The following is an 18059-nucleotide window of genomic DNA, read 5'->3' on the forward strand; positions in this document are numbered from 1 at the left end:
CAGTTTTTGCCTTGCTCCCTTAGAATACTCATTCAGGAAAATCAGCTGAGTTGAAAGTAGTCTGACTACTTGGAGAATGCCATACTGTGAGGAAGCTCAAGCTTCCCATGTGGAAAAACTCCATAAAAAGAAAGTACAATACAATAACCAGAGAGTCCCAGCTGCTCCAACCAATCGATATCAGGTGCTAAATATGTATGTAAATAATCCATTCTGGACATTATAGCTTATGGCGTCCTTTGAGTTATCCATCCCAACCATCTCCAGATATTTGAGCCATTCCATTTGAGATACCAGTCAATGTGAGCAGAGATAGCAATCTCTGCTGTGCACTACCTAAATTCCTGACCTAAAAAATGTTAAGTACAATTGATTTTTGTTTTATGCTCCAAAGATTAAGGATAGTTTGCTATGTAACAATAGATCAACTAAAACATTTAACTACTAGTAGCATGAAAGATGTAATTTAGAGATAATTATTTAGGAACTTTATACATATCAAAGGGTACATGTAATTAGGTACTAGACATTTCCATGACAGAGCGCATATACTTTCACAAGTTCAGGCTTGACAGTCAGCCATTTCTTCAGATGTTGATATTTCTATAGACTGTATGTTTGTGTCCTCTCAAAATTCATATGTTGAAACCTAATCCACAACATAATAGCATTTGGAGGTGGGGTCTTTGGGTAGTGATTAGGTTACGAGGATGGAGCCCTCATTAATGGGATTAGTGTCCTTATAAAAGCAGCCCAAGAGACCTCCCTCTCCCCTTCTGCCATGTGAGGACACAGTGAGCTAATTTTGTCAGTCCAGCAAAGCTGCATTTGACTGTTCTTTCTCTAAGAAGTCATAAGCTCATTTAGTTATAGGTTAAACCTCATTTAATTCCAAAAATTACTTATAGTTGTGAATATGTTTTCAGTCACTTCAAGTAAGATATAAGCATTTATGTTCACAAACCTTTTAAAAATTCAAGAACTGGAAAAACAGAATTTTAAAATGCCTGAAACATTATATTGTAGACATTTATCAACAGTCTGTTATTGTATGTAACTTAAAGTCAAAATAATACTTAACACTTAAATTTAAAAGTCACTGTATATAAAAAAAGCCAGTTAAGCATGAAACTAATTTACAGTTGTTCTACCACAATGTATAACTGTTAAGAAGTATTTTTCTATTAAGATATGTCAGATATTTCAAGTATTTTTATCATTTAGCTTTTTTAAAGTATTAGACCTAGATAAAAGAATCTATATATAGGAAAATGATTACTTCTGACAAAAATAAATGAATCCAGAATTTAACATGTGCTAGTTAAGCATGGAGTCATATACCATAACAGAATTAAAATTGCCAGTGAATAGAAGATAAAGTTCTATCAAATGATAGAAGTAGGACCTATATATATATTACTTCCAGATGTAAGAGAAATGGAGTTTTATGTTCAATTGCTAATCTACAAGAAAAGAAGAAGGCAATTTAAGTCAAAAAGATATCCCATCCTATAACACCTGTAACTAGTAACAACTAAAATCCCTTGCAAAGGAATGTCCTAGAGTGAATCTGTAATTAACCAGGTCACGTACTGACTCCCAACTCTCCTGATACTCATAAATTGAATCCCCTTAAGGGTACATAAGAGGAAATAAATGGGTTGGTAAGGACTCCCTTTAGTGAACACAACTGTTTTTTGTCCTTTCCTGAATGCCCGTAAAACACCACAAGCACCAGCATCCTGTTCCTGAAATGCAGTTCTTATACGTGACATTATTACATATACACCTTTGAGATTTCAAACAGTCATATTAATAAACTCTCTTGTCTATATTAACTTTAACAAGTATCAGAATGTTTCAAGTGGAAACCAAGGTATGTTGTTTGGTCATTAATGGCTCTATATCATTTTAAAATAGTCTGAAGTTCAACTGCATACTGAGGATTTGATTTCTTTCTCAATTCACAGTTTCAAAGTTTACAGTCTAAAGCATTTTTCTTACCTATTTCTATAATCCATAGAAGGCATTCAAATATCATTGATTAAATGTAATATTCTATTTCTTTATTCAGTGAATTCACAAGAGGCTCTTTATTGGTGCATGCGTGATTAACTAAGTTGTCCATCATTTTATAAAATCTCCATGAAATAGTTCCTTAGGTGAATTTGTTAGAATTTAATTTTTAAGAAATTGTTTCAAAAGCCTTCTGAAAATTTAATTTTTAATGGGAAAAGAAACAGCTAACTATTTTTTTCCTAGGGTTACTTTAATGATTCCTACTTAAGCTTGCATTTTGCAATTTGTGACACTTCTAGATAGAACTGAACATAAAATAATTATATGAACTTAACAATTTATGAATCCTTTGTAGCAAATTTTGACAATCTGGTTTAACTCATTTGCCCTTTACTTTTTAATGGATGAATCCTTAATCTCTGATGGCACTTTTCTGCTCAGATTCATAATACGGAGGTATTCAAAATACAGAGGTATTTTTCTTATCCAGTGTATTTAGAAATTTTAACTATTTCATGAAAATCATTTCTTAAGTCTCTCAAAGAGAAGACTAAATAATTTCCTTTTTTCAAGTGTTGACAATGATTACTGTGCAGTATAAAAGATCTATTACGTTAATGACCATGTCATAATTTGTCTGTCTGCTACTCTTCTAGGAAGCTGTGGCATTCAAATTAAAGCAATCTATTGATTGCAATGGTGCCTTTACAGGATGGAAACAAATCCTGGATTATTCATGAATAAATGTCTGTACTGAAAGGCTAGTTATTTTCCTGCCAGTAAGAGAAAAATCGACAGAGAGCCTCTCCTTATAATCTACATGCCTTCTTTTTAGCTCAAATCAATCAAAATTCCAAAATGTATGAATTCTCAGAAATAATATTGGTGTCACCTAGATTAATCATTTACAGGCAAACTATCAAATTCCCAACATTCTTGTGTCCATTATACCTCATGAAGGCATAATTACATACTAAATATCAGGTGAATATTGTTACATTTCCATAACATGATGTAAGTGGCATTTTAGAAAGGTTAATCTGGCAGCAAAGAGGCTGCATACAGATAGGTCAGCCTGTGAATCTCATTATTGAATGCTTGAGTATCATGTTCTAGAGGGCTCATTAGAATTACCTGTCAAAGTTTTCAAACTAATCATACATCCTTGCATTCCCCCTGACTCCAATTCTAATATACCTTGACCCAGTCTACCTTAGATTCACTGCCAACACCAGGAACTCTGATTAGAAAGGGTAATCATAGGTAGGGTTATTATTTTTTAAAGATTACCATATGCAAGAGTGTTTTTGATTCATATATAAAACATTCTTGATATCAAATTAACACAGTTTAAGCTTCTGAGCTCCCATATTCTATAATAATCAACAGCTTCATTCTGAGTGTCAGAGGTAATCTGCATTTTCCAATGGGTCCTGCCTCTTTACAAAAGAATTTATAATTACTCAATATATTATAAAGTTAAATGTGAAAATTGTTAGAAATTCAACTTGAAATGTTCACCAGCATTACGTGGTCAGCACATATATCTCACTTGCAGCTCATAATTCCCAGTGTAAAAACTCCCAGATGGCATATTTTATAGTAGTCTTTTACTATTTGACCCTATACTTGTAGTCATAAAACCTCCTACGTTTCCAACTCAAGTCATCTTGCAGGATATATCAGTTCTCCTGATTGTTTTTTCAGGGTTCCATTGCATAAAATTTGAAAGGTCTGTATAATTTCTCATTTTCCCTTTCACATTATGTTCCTGAAATGTTTACCCTTCAAGGCTTTTATTTTTTTAATAGCATAACTTATTACTAGCATATGCAGGAAGTTCTTCATGATCTTCTCCAGAATCAGATCTTCTCTTAGCTCTATTTTACCATGAATCTTTTTCATGGCACTTGGTAATTTTTTAAATTTTATTTTATTTATTTAATTTTTGGCAATTGTCAGACATATTCATTTGATAGTCAGAAGACTACATGGCATTTCTTGAGGGCATCTTTCCTTGAGTCATGAATCATTTCAGCTTAATCAAAATGGAAATAATCTATTTGTAGATAGGTACCATGATGAATTGTTAAATTGGCAATTGGCAGAGTTTTGTGAATTTGAATCTACAAATGTTTGAGAAACTACAATTGTGTGACTAACAATGAAAATAGAACAAAACTGAAACTTAACATGCTTTGAAACTGGCATGTGTACAAAAATTAAAACCAGATATTAAAATTGAAACCAGACCATTATGATGGTCTCTAAGACAAAACCCAAGTATCAATTAAAAAAAAATAGATGAAACATCTCTACATTTTTTTTGGTGCTAACCACATGTAGATTTAGTGACTTACATTTAAATATATAAATCATCATAGGACTTTCATTGTCCAGAAGCAGTTATCTGGTAACCTCAAACTATTCAAAAAACAGTCATGCCAGGAAGTAAGAAAGACAAAAAAAAAAAAAAAAAGGCAAGTGAATTGCTAAAGTATTTAACAGGTAAGTTCATGCTCAGAATCATGTCTGCCTTACTCTGCTTTTTTATTTAACTTTAATATCTTTGATTATTTGATTCTCCAGCTCAAAATGTAATAGAACTCTTGGTAGCTGCTGGAAATAAAAACATTGACAGAAGGAGAAATTTCCACCAATTATTACTAGATCTGTCTTCTGTAGCTATATAGAATAAGTGTGATTCTTGTACATGACAAGACTTCCAGTGTTTGAAGATAGTTAAGCCTCATCTACTAATATTCCTATTCCAAGCTAAAATCTCCAACTTAATTTGGCATCTGTAGAGGAGCAGTATTTGCCACACTGAAATAAGTCTCTTTGGCATATTAATATTTTTAAGCCGGTTCTTTTCTAAGCAGTAGACACAGGAAAAACTGAAAACCAAGTAGGAGTTACCCTTTTATAAGAAACATTTACATTTGTAAGGGAAATCTCCATTTGTAATGGTATGTCCCTCCCTGTACGTGGAAAAGAAGGAGGACTAAATCTTTAGAAACTCTTATTAATGGAGAATTCAATGACTTAAATTTGCATAACAACCTTACTCTTGTTTACTGTGCTGTGCTTGGTCATCTCCCATTACTGTCTCTCTCCCATCCAACATCCTCTTTTGTCTTTAGCTGGAGATGGTATTTAAGGTAAGGCCTGCAGCCATTTTGGCAAGTTACTCAGTTCTTCTGAGTCTCTCACATGTATACATGTTAGTAAATTTTGTATGATTTTTCTACTGTTAGTCTGCCTCATGTTAATTTAGTTCTTAGACCAGCTTGAAGAACCGAGAGGGTAAATGAAAATTTTTCATCCCTGACACAGTATTTTCAGACTGTTTACATTTTACTCTTTTCCTTTTTACCCATGTAATTTATTTATGTAATTAACAAAATAAGACCTTAAGTATTTACCACTTTATTGTTGGTGACAATGTGGGCTTAGGAGACGATGGCTTTATAGATCACATATGATACAAATAACCATTTTATTTTTCATAATATTAGTCAATATTTAATATTTTCAAGTTGTTAAATTGTTTGAAAGTGTGTTTCCAAGACAGAAGCCACAAGTTTTGTTTTGAGCAGTGTTTTGTCTCTGGTGTGACTTTTTATATTTGCAAAATAACTCTTCCATTGCTGTAGTTACACAACATGTCTGCTTAATTGATGCATTTTAAACAAACCAAATGTCATTCAAGCAACAGATGGTTTCTGACTTGAATTATATAGGTTGGAATCATGCAGTATACAGTGAAAGATGAAAAACCTGGCATTGTCATTAATTGCATAAACACTTGGAACAAAATATTCTCTTGTTTAATGTTAGTAGAAATCACAACAAGAAGCTATGTGATGGTGATCAAATACCAGTTTAAAAATTAAAATGACCTAGAAAATTTTCCTAATAAAACTGAAGACTGTGCACATCAGCTTGCATGGTGGTAATTTTTTTATTGCATTGTACCAAACATTGGTAACCTGTTTGTTTTAGACCCTTTCAAGTGTACATAAAGCATGTTTAACTTCATCTTCTTTACCTGGTACTCATCAGAGCACATCAAAAACAACTGCTACTCAGGTAAAATGGGTCACATCCTGAAAACATATGAGATTAAAAGACCAATATTTCAGGCTTCCCTGGTGGCGCAGTGGTTGGGAGTCCGCCTGCTGATACAGAGGACACGGGTTCGTGCCCCAGTCTGGGAGGATCCTGTGTGCCGCGGAGAGGCTGGGGCTGTGAGCCATGGCTGCTGAGCCTGCGCATCCAGAACCTGTGCTCCACAAGGGGAGAGGCCACAACAGTGAGAGGCTTGCGTACCACAAAAAAAAAAAAAAAAGACCAATCCAATATTTCCTTTGAACTCTTGTTACTCTTTAAAAAATATTTGGCGTTCTATAATTCCCATTGGTAATCAAAGAGTAAATTAAAATAACTGCATCTTCTAGCAACAGTGATGGAAGGTAGCAGTAAGCAATGTAGGGGTGAATATAGTTGAGGTGGAAGGAAGAATAATTGCAAAGTATTAGTATCTGTAGTATTACTGTACTCTTTTATTGTGCAACTCTTTATACAGATATTTTTTTTTTAAAAGCAGACCTCCCTCTATTTATTTTACATACAAACAAGAACACCCCTATATTCCATTTATCACACACACCCACACCCACACACACACACACACACACAAATGGTATTAAAAATAACCTCAGAGTGATCTACAAGTTAAAAAGGTGAAAACAATTATTATGCTACTGTCCCAAGGGAAAATTGATATGGCACTATCCTTTTCATTGCTTTATAAAAGTTATATACACATATTTCTAAAATATATCTACATTGAGGATGAAATAGAAACTAGTGAAATATTTTGTTTCCTAACCCAAAACCCTCAAATCAATCTTATGTGTTTACCTTAAATACATTATTTGAACCTATTGTAATATTACTTTTGTTGCCTTTCATTGTATTTGGGAATTAGGGAGAAAACGGCATTCAATTTTGGTAAAATTGCTAGCCAGCTAATGCAACCAGCTATTCCGTGGTTTAGAAAACACTAGGTGCGTACAAATCACCTAGTTGATGTGTTAGTAATGCAGTTTCCTAGGATCCAACCCTCAAATATTCTGATTCAGTGGGTCTAAGGTAGGACTCAGATGTTGCATTATATAATCCCTTGACTATAATTTCAAGGGGACAAAAAGGAAAACAAGGAGTCCTACTTAAATTTTCTAAATATTTTTGAATAGACAATTTGACATTTTAAAATAAATTGAGTCATTAGAATAATGGGATTCTAATGTCAGACTGTAGTCTAATTAGCCATTATTTCATAATTTTTATATGAGACATTTCCTTTTGCATTCAGGAAATGTTCTTGTTCATTTTTGATGAATGATACATACGATATACCTATGACATTATTAACATAGAGGTGACCATGGCATAAAATGATGATAGTGTGTGTGTGTGTGTATATATGTGTGAGAAACTTCATAGATATAAAATTATCTCTCTATAACTTGATCATGCTAACATGCAGTATTGTTCTGAACAAAAACAAAGATAATTCCAATGGTATTATAAATATTAAACCATATTTTCAGTTTATATGTATGTATGAATGATAAAAAATAATACAATTTGATTTAATAAGCATAAGTTATTATTTGGTGCAGTCTTTATAATACAAAATTCTGCTTTTATTGACACAGAAGACAACTTCAATGATACAACTGTTAAAATTAAATATATGAATTTGATGCCATGGAGGAAAAAATGTTGCTAAAATATATTTGTACTTAGAAGCACTTTAAGCTCTCTGGTGTTGAGACAACTTCATTTATAATACTCTGAACTGAATATAAGAACTCCAGGCCCAATACTGAATTTAATTAATGTTCAAATTCAATAAATCTTCCAAAAGTACTTATTCTTAAAGTGCATTCTACAATTTGGTTTAAGATACACAAATTGAAAAGATTAGATCCTACAAAATACAGTAGGTCATATTTTACAATGTTAAATGAGGAGTGTTATCTCTAGATCTCTGAAGTTCCTATGAGATTTTGCAATAATGTCTTTTAGTGCTTTCCATGCATGCCCTGACAATTCTTCAGTAAGCGATCAACACATACAATAATTATAGTTGTACTTAGAAATTATATAGACTATTTCCTTGGGTGCCTGAAAGTTTTTTCTATTACTGATTCCCAACATTACTGATAAATGATCTGTTTTAAAAAGGATGATTTTGGACATATTTTTAAATCTTTGAGTAAAAGGTAAGTGACCCATAAGTAAATGACATAAAGGTCAAGAACTGGTGACACTTTAGGAAATACCATTAGGTAATAATGTTTAAATTCAGACAGAATACTAAAGTTAAAAATATTGGAGCATTAAGTTATTGCCATAAATAAGTAAAGAGATTTATTTTTATTTTCTTTTCCAAAAAGTAATACTGAAAAGAGTTAAGTGAACCAAATACTATTTCTTTTACTGACAGGGAAACAATGTAGCAAACCCCTAAGATTTGCTTCCATTTGACATCAGCCCCTGGAAAATATTTTGCTAATCAAGACTTCACCTTCACATAGCAACCACTGGCAACCAGGCAACTTAACATCCTTTACAGCTTCCTGATGGAAATATGGTACAAAATAATTAATGTAACTCTATTATTGAAAGATGAATTTGCTGTATATATATTATATTATATGCTGTAATTTGCTGCTGGATATTTTTGGTCCAATAGTTTCATGAAGCAGCAAATCTTCAAATCTGTTCAGTGTGTTTAGTTTAAGTTAGGTTAGTTTTCATGTTCCTCTAAAGTAGCATATCTATGAACCTATTCAAATTTTGTTGTAGTAATAAAACAAAATAATTACACCCCTTGAGAAAATAAGACAAGTAACTTGATGGTAAAATGTTTAACTCTAAGTTTAGAAGTTGGTCATAAGAAATGGGATAAATTCAAATTAAAGAGAATTGTTCACTCACAACTGGTTTTAAAAACAAGTTGGAAAAGTCTATTTATGGTGCATTATATAGAAGATTTTACTCTGATCTAAATGATAACTCAAAAAAATTTGTTGTGATGTTTAAATTTAAAAATATGACCTCAGACATAATAGGCAAGAGGAAGACAAAACAGAGATAATCTTGAAGTTACACAAGATACACACACACACACACACATACATACAACATGTTTTTCACAAATCCAAGTGCATCAATATGTCTTATTTTCCTTCTGGAGTTATTTTATTGATTGATTGATTGATTGATTTTTGGCCTTGCCACGTGGCATGTGGGATCTTAGTCCCGAGAACAGGGATTGAATCCATGCCCCCTGCAGTGGAAATGTGGAGTCTTAACCACTGGACTGCCAAGGAAGTCCCTGGAGTTATTTTTAAAATTAATTTTAACAAATATGACATATTAAAAGTCATTTAAACAAGTATTGATAAGCAAAAACTTCAAACTGAGATTATTTTAGCTAAATACTATTGGCTATATTGTTTAAAGTAATAATAATTTAAAATAAATGTAAATTTAAGCTAATTCTCAAAAACGTACACAGAAAGATTCACAAGAAAGTGAACTCTATAAAATGTGCATGCTTAATTTGGTATTTAATAATCCCAAATATTTAGGAGCTTTTATTTTTTAATCTCTTTTTAAAAATTTTGTGCTGCCATTATTTTATGAAGAAATCACATCCAAGTTTTCTCTCCCATGGATTAACATTAACATTAACAAAAATTACTAGGATACTTATAATTTCAAGATGGTTACTGATAATTCAATTTGATAGCCCTTTTGGAAAATAGTTTATTTTCATACACACTTTAAATATGAATAAATATGATCTGAATCACTATGCATACATAGTGATATGAATTATCATTTTAAACATCCTATCCAATTAAATTCCAAAAGCATTTGTTAAATGTCAACAATGTACTACATACTGTGCTAAGTGCAAGGGACAGAAACATGAATAAATGTAAGTGGCAACTGCTTCACCAAAAAGTAAAAAAAAAGTTTTATTTCAAAACACACTCACACACACACACACACACACACACACACACATCCTTAGGATTTAAAATCTGGAATAAAAAACTCAAAAGAATCAAAACACCTCATTATTAACCTTTGAAAATGAAATGACAATAGATAAGTCAAAGTTACATTAGATATCCCAGAAGAGTTAGATATTTATCTCTGAAATTACTTAGTCAACTAGTGTACATAGAAATGTATGATATTTATTTAAAGTTAAATGTAAATGTATTTTACATATATATATATATATATATATATATATATATATGCAGTCATACATACTAACAGTGAAAGCATTCATATACAAATAAATGGAAATAAATATTCAATAAATGAACTCTATAGAGCTCTAAGAATACTATACTAGGCAAAAAGTTTATATGTCTTATGTAGATTTTCTAGGTTATCTTGCAACATAATAGAAACTAGTGAAAATACATTATCAACTAACTCTGATTAATACTATGGAAATATGTTTTTTTTGTTTTGTTTTGTTTTTTTGCAGTACGCAGGCCACTCACTGTTGTGGCCTCTCCCGTTGCGGAGCACAGGCTCCAGACGCACAGGCTCAGTGGCCATGGCTCACGGGCCCAGCCACTCTGCGGCATGTGGGATCCTCCCGGACTGGGGCACGAACCCGTGTCCCCTGCATCGGCAGGCAGACTCTCAACCACTGCGCCACCAGGGAAGCCCTGGAAATATGGTTTCTTTAAAAATATTATTATGTTTAGAATTAAAATTCCCTTAAATCTCCTTAACAAATATTCACAACATTCCTAGGATACTAGAACACCAGAACTGAACCTAAGAAATATTTTGGGTCCATACATTTTTTTGAAGATTCTCAATTATCCATGGCCTCAATTATTAGTGATAAGTTGATTTTGACTAGCAAATACATATTTGAAAATATTTCTGCAAATGTGATAGTATAATAAATTATAAAATGGTCATATAATCAACCTAATTCTTATTTCCTCTTTAACTACAATATATCAGCTTAAAATAATCTCATATGCTATTTTTAATAATAACATCTTATTGTTCTAAATTACCACTGCTCTCTCATTATCATATGATATTGACTGAAAATAGGAAATCAATCTGATTTTAGAGAGCTTTTAAAAAATTTTTGATATATATATAGAGAGGGAAAAAGGACAATAATGAAATATGTACTACAGGAATATGAAAGAGTTGAGTGAGAAAATACAGAAGATTTTAAACATAAATTGAAGTAAGTTTGCAACAATCAAGGAAGCAATTTTAACTTAAAATTGCTTCCATGATTTAACTAAATGGAAGAGAAATCTGAGTCTCACTGCATTTACAAGCCATTTCCTATAACAGTACCATAAGAAAAACCAGGCTCTGTTCTCAGTTCTATACATGATTAAGATCAAGATTTTCCTGACTTGTTTTGTCATTCTCTATCTTCATTCAAACTGAGTCACTTTGCTGTACAGCAGTAATTAACATAACATTATAATTCAACTATACTTTAATAAAAAATAAATTTAAAAAATTTACATGGTACATACTGTCTTATCAATGTTAAGTATTATGAGTAATTCCAATATACCAATACTACTAATACCACATATATGGCATTATAAGGAAAAAGAGGTAGCTCAGTGTCTCCATTAGTCACAGCACAATATATATATATATATATATATATATTTTTTTTTGCAGTACGTGGGCCTCTCACTGTTGTGGCCTCGCCCATTGCAGAGCACAGGCTCCGGACACGCAGGCTCAGCAGCCATGGCTCACGGGCCTAGCCACTCCACGGCATGTGGGATCTTCCTGGACTGGGGCATGAACCCGTGTTCCCTGCATTGGCAGGCAGATTCTCAACCACTGTGCCACCAGGGAAGCCCCACAGTGCACTTTGAGACAGATGTTTTTCACTCTGGGTACCTTACTCTTAATTTTCAGTTACCCTTAAACTCCGTGCAGGGTACTATTCAGCTTGAGCTATCATTTATTCTGCAATATCTTTTTGCAAAATTAAAATATATTGCATTAAAACTGCCACTGAGTTGACAGATTCAAGGGATGAAAAGGCCCAGTGTGAGACTGTGAAATTGGTGAAATTCAACACTTGGTGATAGATAGCACACACATCCATTATAAAAATTAAGAACACCATCAGGAGTATAAACATATTCTCCCTGGATATTTGAATAGTATCAGCATAATCAGTGTTAGTTAGTATTAGATACAGGCAAGGCATTGTTTAATTAGTGGTCACAAAAAGGATGGTAAAAATTTAGTGTTTCTTAGACTGTGTTCTTTTCCACTGTGATGTTCATTTATTTCTAAAACTCACTAAACATCCTGCACTGGAATCTATACATTATAAGCTGTAGCTCTCTTACAACTCATTTCAAATGTAAGTACTTTCAAGAACAGACACACACAGTAGACCTGTTGTTCCCCAACTGTTTAATTTATTTGAATTCTACCAGAAGCAGTCTCTTAATCTAGTAATTGAAAAGTAAATGGTAATTGGTCCAGATAAAAGTTGTTAACACCTTAATCAGTTGATACAATGTTTTAAATGGAAGTATCTTTTACTCTTTTATCTAACAACTGAGACAGAATCCACTAAGAGTGTTGGATCAATTCATGAAGAAGGAGCTGCACGAGAAAAATGTCCAACTAAAACTAAAAGTAAAAACCAAAGGAAATCATTTAAGATCTCAGTTAGTAAAAAAAGAAAAAATAAGAAATTACAGCAGTTTCAAGCTACTTTGTTTCTGCTATAAATAAGAAGTAATTACAGCTAAGTCCACTTTATCACTTGTTTAATAGTTTACTAATAGTTACTAAATCAAGCAATACCTAACCTAGAAGGGGAGAGTTTATCAGTGAATTCACTTTTTTTTCCCAGCTTTATTGAGAAATAATTGACATATATCACTATATATGTTTAAGCTTGCAGCATGATGGTTTGATTTTCATATATTGTGAAATGATTACCACAAGAGGTTCAGCTAACATCCATCTTCTCTTATAGATACAATAAAAAGAAAAGAAAGCAGAAAAAAAATCCTCCTTGTGATGAGAACTCTCGGGACCTACTCTCTTAACAACTTTTCTATATAGTACAGAGTGGTATTAACTATAGTTATCATGTTGTACATTACATCCCCAGTACTTATTTATCTTATAACTAGATGTTTGTAACTTTTGACCACCTTCCTCCAATTCCCTCCCCCTAACCCATGACTCTGGTAACCACAAATCTTACTTCTTAAAAAAAAAAAAAAAAAAGGCTTCCCTGGTGGCGCAGTGGTTGAGAGTCCGCCTGCCGATGCAGGGGACACGGTTTCATGCCCCGGTCTGGGAAGATCCCACATGCCGCAGAGTGGCTAGGCCCATGAGCCATGGCTGCTGAGCCTGCATGTCCAGAGCCTGTGCTCCACAACGGGAGAGGCCACAACAGTGAGAGGCCCGTGTACCGCAAAAAAACAAACAAACAAACAAAAAAATCTTACCTCTTTTTCCTCTTTTTCTATGAGTTTGGTGGGGATTTAAAATTATTTTTATTAGATTCTACATATAAGTGACACCTAACAGTATTTGTCTTTCTCTGTCCGAATTATTTCACTGAGCATAATGCCTTTTGTCACAAATGGTAGGATTTCCTCTTTTTTTTCTTGGCTGAATGATATTCTATTGTGTACGAAAACCTCTTTATCCATTCATCTGTTGATGAGCAAGTTAGTTGTTTCCAGGTCTTTGCTATTGGAAATAATGTTGTTATGAACACGAGGGTGTGGCTATCTTTTCCAGTTAGTGTTTTATTTTCCTTTGGATATATTCCCTGAAGTGGAATTCTATTTTTAATTTTTTGAGGATGCTTTATACAGTTTTCCATATTGCTTGTACCAATTTACAATCTCACCAACAGTGCACAAAGGTTCCCTTTTCTCCACATCCTCCCCAGCACTGTCTGTGAATTCATCCCCCAACCTGTGCATAGCCTGAGAATGCTCCACACCTGGTACTGACTTTGCTCTGGGGGTAATCAGCTTTGCTTGCCTCCTTCTCAGCTTTAGTGCCACTGGGCCACAATGCTTCCAGGAGTTATTGCCAGACTTTCTGGTCAGATGGGGCTGGAAAACACTCTCCACAGTGAGTGGGTCTGTGATCCAGCTCCTCGCCTGGGCATTGGCAAGCTGGGCTCTAGGGCCAACAAAATTCCTCATTTGATGATGTGAATCAGGCATATCTGCAGCCTGCTGAGTTCCCTGGTCAGAATGCACCTTCACTTGTTTCTACATTTGAGCAAAGCTGTTGGTTGGAATTACTACTTAAGTACTGCAGATATGAACTCTATCTGCCAAGACCCTTGTGCTTTTTGTCGCAACCACACCTCCCACCCCACTCCTGCCTCCAGTCTACCATCATAGTCATATTCACAGTGGTTGAAGCTTGCAGATTTCCCTGCAATCCCATGATGTGAGATCTAATTAGGGGCTTCTGAAGAGTGACCCATGATGCTGAAAGTACTTGGTTGTCCCCTGGTTCTCTTTTCCCACTGGAAGAAAAATAGGATCAAGTGAGACTTCTCTGAGTGGAGCCATACTGTCCTGGGTGAGGGACAATGCAGTCATGTAGCTGCTTCTCTTATCCTTCAAATGCAGTCTGTTTTGGTCTCTGTTGTACATGGAGGTGTTTCAGCTTCACCCCTGTGTTTTAGGATCCTCTCAGTGATGCCCTCTTCTTGAAGAGTCGTTAGTTAATCTTCTTGTGAAGGGAATTGATGTCACAAGCAACCTATGTCACCATCTTGATGACATCCTCTCTCTGAATTCACTTATTATATTGTAATAGTTTAGTTCATTTTAAAACATATTTTTCAAAACAGTTTAAAATTGAGGGTTGGATTATTGTCCTCTATCAAAAGAAATAAAAAAGAATAGCTTATCATGAAAAATAGGACCATGTCTCTTCCAAGAATCTTTTATTTTTCTCCATGCTGTCTATCAGCATATTTTTGTGATAGCCTTTTGAAAGGAAATTCTGATATTGATAATCATTAATTCCTCATTGTCCTACATGGGTTCTGGCCTTAAATTCTTTATTCATTATCATACACTGATTGCATTTGAGCTTAAGAGAGAGATTTATTTACTCAGCTAGTTATCAGTTTCTAAGAATCATACTGAATCAATGTGCTTTATAAATGGAAAAGATACATAATATCATTTCTTGCATTATAAAGATAAATAAATTTCATCAGTGTATCATAATATAATTGTAATCACCTCATGCATAAGACCTTTGTTTGCATTAAGACCCAAATCCAGCTGATTGTCTTCCTTATGTACCCAAAATTATCTAAAGCTTTATACTTAAGAGCCAGCCACAGAAGGAAAATATTTTCCACCATGCTTGCAAGGCTTGTGAGTTAAAAAAAAAAAATGATGCTTGTAAAAAATTGCTAAGGAATTTTTCCTTCATTGATTTATGGCATAACATATTAGTAATATTACAAATATATTTACTTTACCCATAAGCATTTACATGCTATAAAAAAGCAAATTCTGTTTTCTGTTACTGATTCACTATATTGAGAAACACTTTTTTAAAAAACACCTATTATTATACTTTATTATATATGTTAATAATTATTAGTTTAGTTATACATTTATGGATATATAAATGTACTCACATTTTCATCATATGTTTTCTTATTTTAACATGGCAATTACCTTCTGATGTATAGAAGTGAGTAATTATTATTGGATATACAGGTAATCCTCCATATCTGTGGGCGCCAAATCTGAACCAACCAACCAACCAACCATGGATCAAAACTACTTGAAAAAAAAAATCCAGAAAGCTCCAAAAAGCAAAACTTGAGTTTGCTGTGTGCCAGAAACTATTTCCGTAGCATTTACATTGTATTTACAACTATTTCCATACCATTTATGTTGTACTGGTATTATAAGTAATCTAGAGATGATTGAAAGTATATGGGAGTTTGTGTTTGATTATCTGCAAATACTACACTATTTTATGTAGAAGACTGGAGCATCCACAGATTCTGGTATCTATAGGAGGTCCTGGAACCAACCCCCTGTTGATATCAAGGAACAGTTTTATATACAAGATCTGAACACTCCCAGTGCTTCCACTGTGAGCACACTATCCATGCCACTAACATATTTTGCTAAGAATATTGCATTAGCTTCCTAATTGGTCTTGTTAACTTCAGTCTATCTCTCTTTCCATTATCAACATATCAGACAGAGTGAATTTGCTGAAACCAAAGTCAAATTATGTCAATTCTCTTCTTACAATACTCCGGTGTCTTTCTATTTCACTGAGAGTAAAAGTCACAATCCTATAGTAACCTTCTAATCTCTAAATAATCTGGCCCTTCATTATATCTCTGATCCATCATACTATCATTCTCCCCTTCCTCAAATCACTCAGACATAACGGCATCCTGGTGATCCTCATACACATCAAGTCATGCTCCTGTCTCATAGACTTTACACAGTCTGTTCCTTATAACCGGAAATGCTCTTCTTCGAGTTACCTGAAAGACTCTCTCATCTCCTTCAAGTCTTTCCTCAACTATCATCTTATAAATGAGGCCTACCTTAAGCATGCTACTTAAAATGTGACTTGCCCACCCCCCAAGTGGTGTTACTAATACCATTTCCACAGCACATAAGTAGCTTCTAACATACTATATATTTTTGTACTATATTTACTGTCTATCATCTCCATGAAGACAGAAGCTTTTGTCTGTCTTATTCACTGTAATATGCTCAGTGCCTGGAACAATGCCCAGAACTTAGTAGGTAAAAGTCAATAAATTCTGTTGAATTAAACTAATGAATTTAAGGACTGATATTTGTAAAAGACTATAATACTTAGACTTAAGTTACATGTTGAGAAATGTAATGTTTTATGAACTAGATCTTCCATCTTGTACCTAAAATATTGAAAACAAATGTCAAAAGTAGCATCCTCGGGCCTCCCTGGTGGAGCAGTGGTTGAGAGTCCTCCTGCCAATGCAAGGGACACGGGCTCGTGCCCCAGTCTGGGAAAATCCCACATGCTGTGGAGCGGCTGGGCCTGTGAGCCATGGCCACTGAGCCTGTGTGTCCGGAGCCTGTGCTCTGCAATGGGAGAGGCCACAACGGTGAGAGGCCCGCGTACTGCAAAAAAAAAAAAAAAAAAGTAGCATCCTCTTTTCCTATTTAAGTTAGTTCAGTAATGAACATACAAGTTGAGATGCCAAACAAGCAACTGGAAATTCTGTTTTGTACCTCAAAATATAAGTCACCTACACTTTAAGGAGTCAGTTCCAACTCAAGAAGTGTAGAAGAAGATGATTTTTAAAAAATCTGATACTTATTGAGTACTAATTTCAGGGAGTATTTTTTACTAGGAGCTTTGAAAATGTTATAGAATTGGAGATAGGAGAATCAAAGAAAAAAAAAGGAACAGTCAGAGGAGTAAATGAAACAAAATCTAAGAATGAAGGATGTAGGCTGATGATTTCAGATATCAGCTAGATGATAAGACAATTGACTAGGATGTTTCAGGTTGTCATTTCCCCAGTGAAATACCAAGTAAATGACAACATACTTAAGAAAGTAGCTTTGTTGGAGCTCTAGAAAACAGTTAAGAATATGCATCTAACAAGTGAATGCCCAACCAAGAAATATCCACACTCAAAACAGTAGGAAATTCGTGATATTTTTGCTTATTTTTGCCCCATTCCTTCCCCAGTGGTGCACAGTAAAGAGGAAGCAGTCCTACTCCCAGATGCTCACTCAGGAATGAAGGAAAAGTGTCAAAATTATTTTCAACATTCTGGCTTTTGAGGGGGGGCTACCCAAAGTATGTGATTCTGTCTTTCTTGACTCAGAGTATTGATGAGAATGATGTAATAGTTTGGGTATCATGTTAGAGGCCAC

General features: G+C 34.0%; 1 protein-coding gene across 6 annotated transcripts in view; it reads right to left on the reverse strand.

The window, feature by feature from the left end:
- Positions 1-18059, reverse strand: part of PCDH11X (protocadherin 11 X-linked) — a 717733-nt gene that overhangs the window by 200511 nt on the left and 499163 nt on the right. The window lies entirely within an intron of this gene.

Source organism: Mesoplodon densirostris, chromosome X (genome assembly GCF_025265405.1).
Source record: "Mesoplodon densirostris isolate mMesDen1 chromosome X, mMesDen1 primary haplotype, whole genome shotgun sequence".
Lineage (NCBI taxonomy): Eukaryota > Metazoa > Chordata > Mammalia > Artiodactyla > Ziphiidae > Mesoplodon > Mesoplodon densirostris.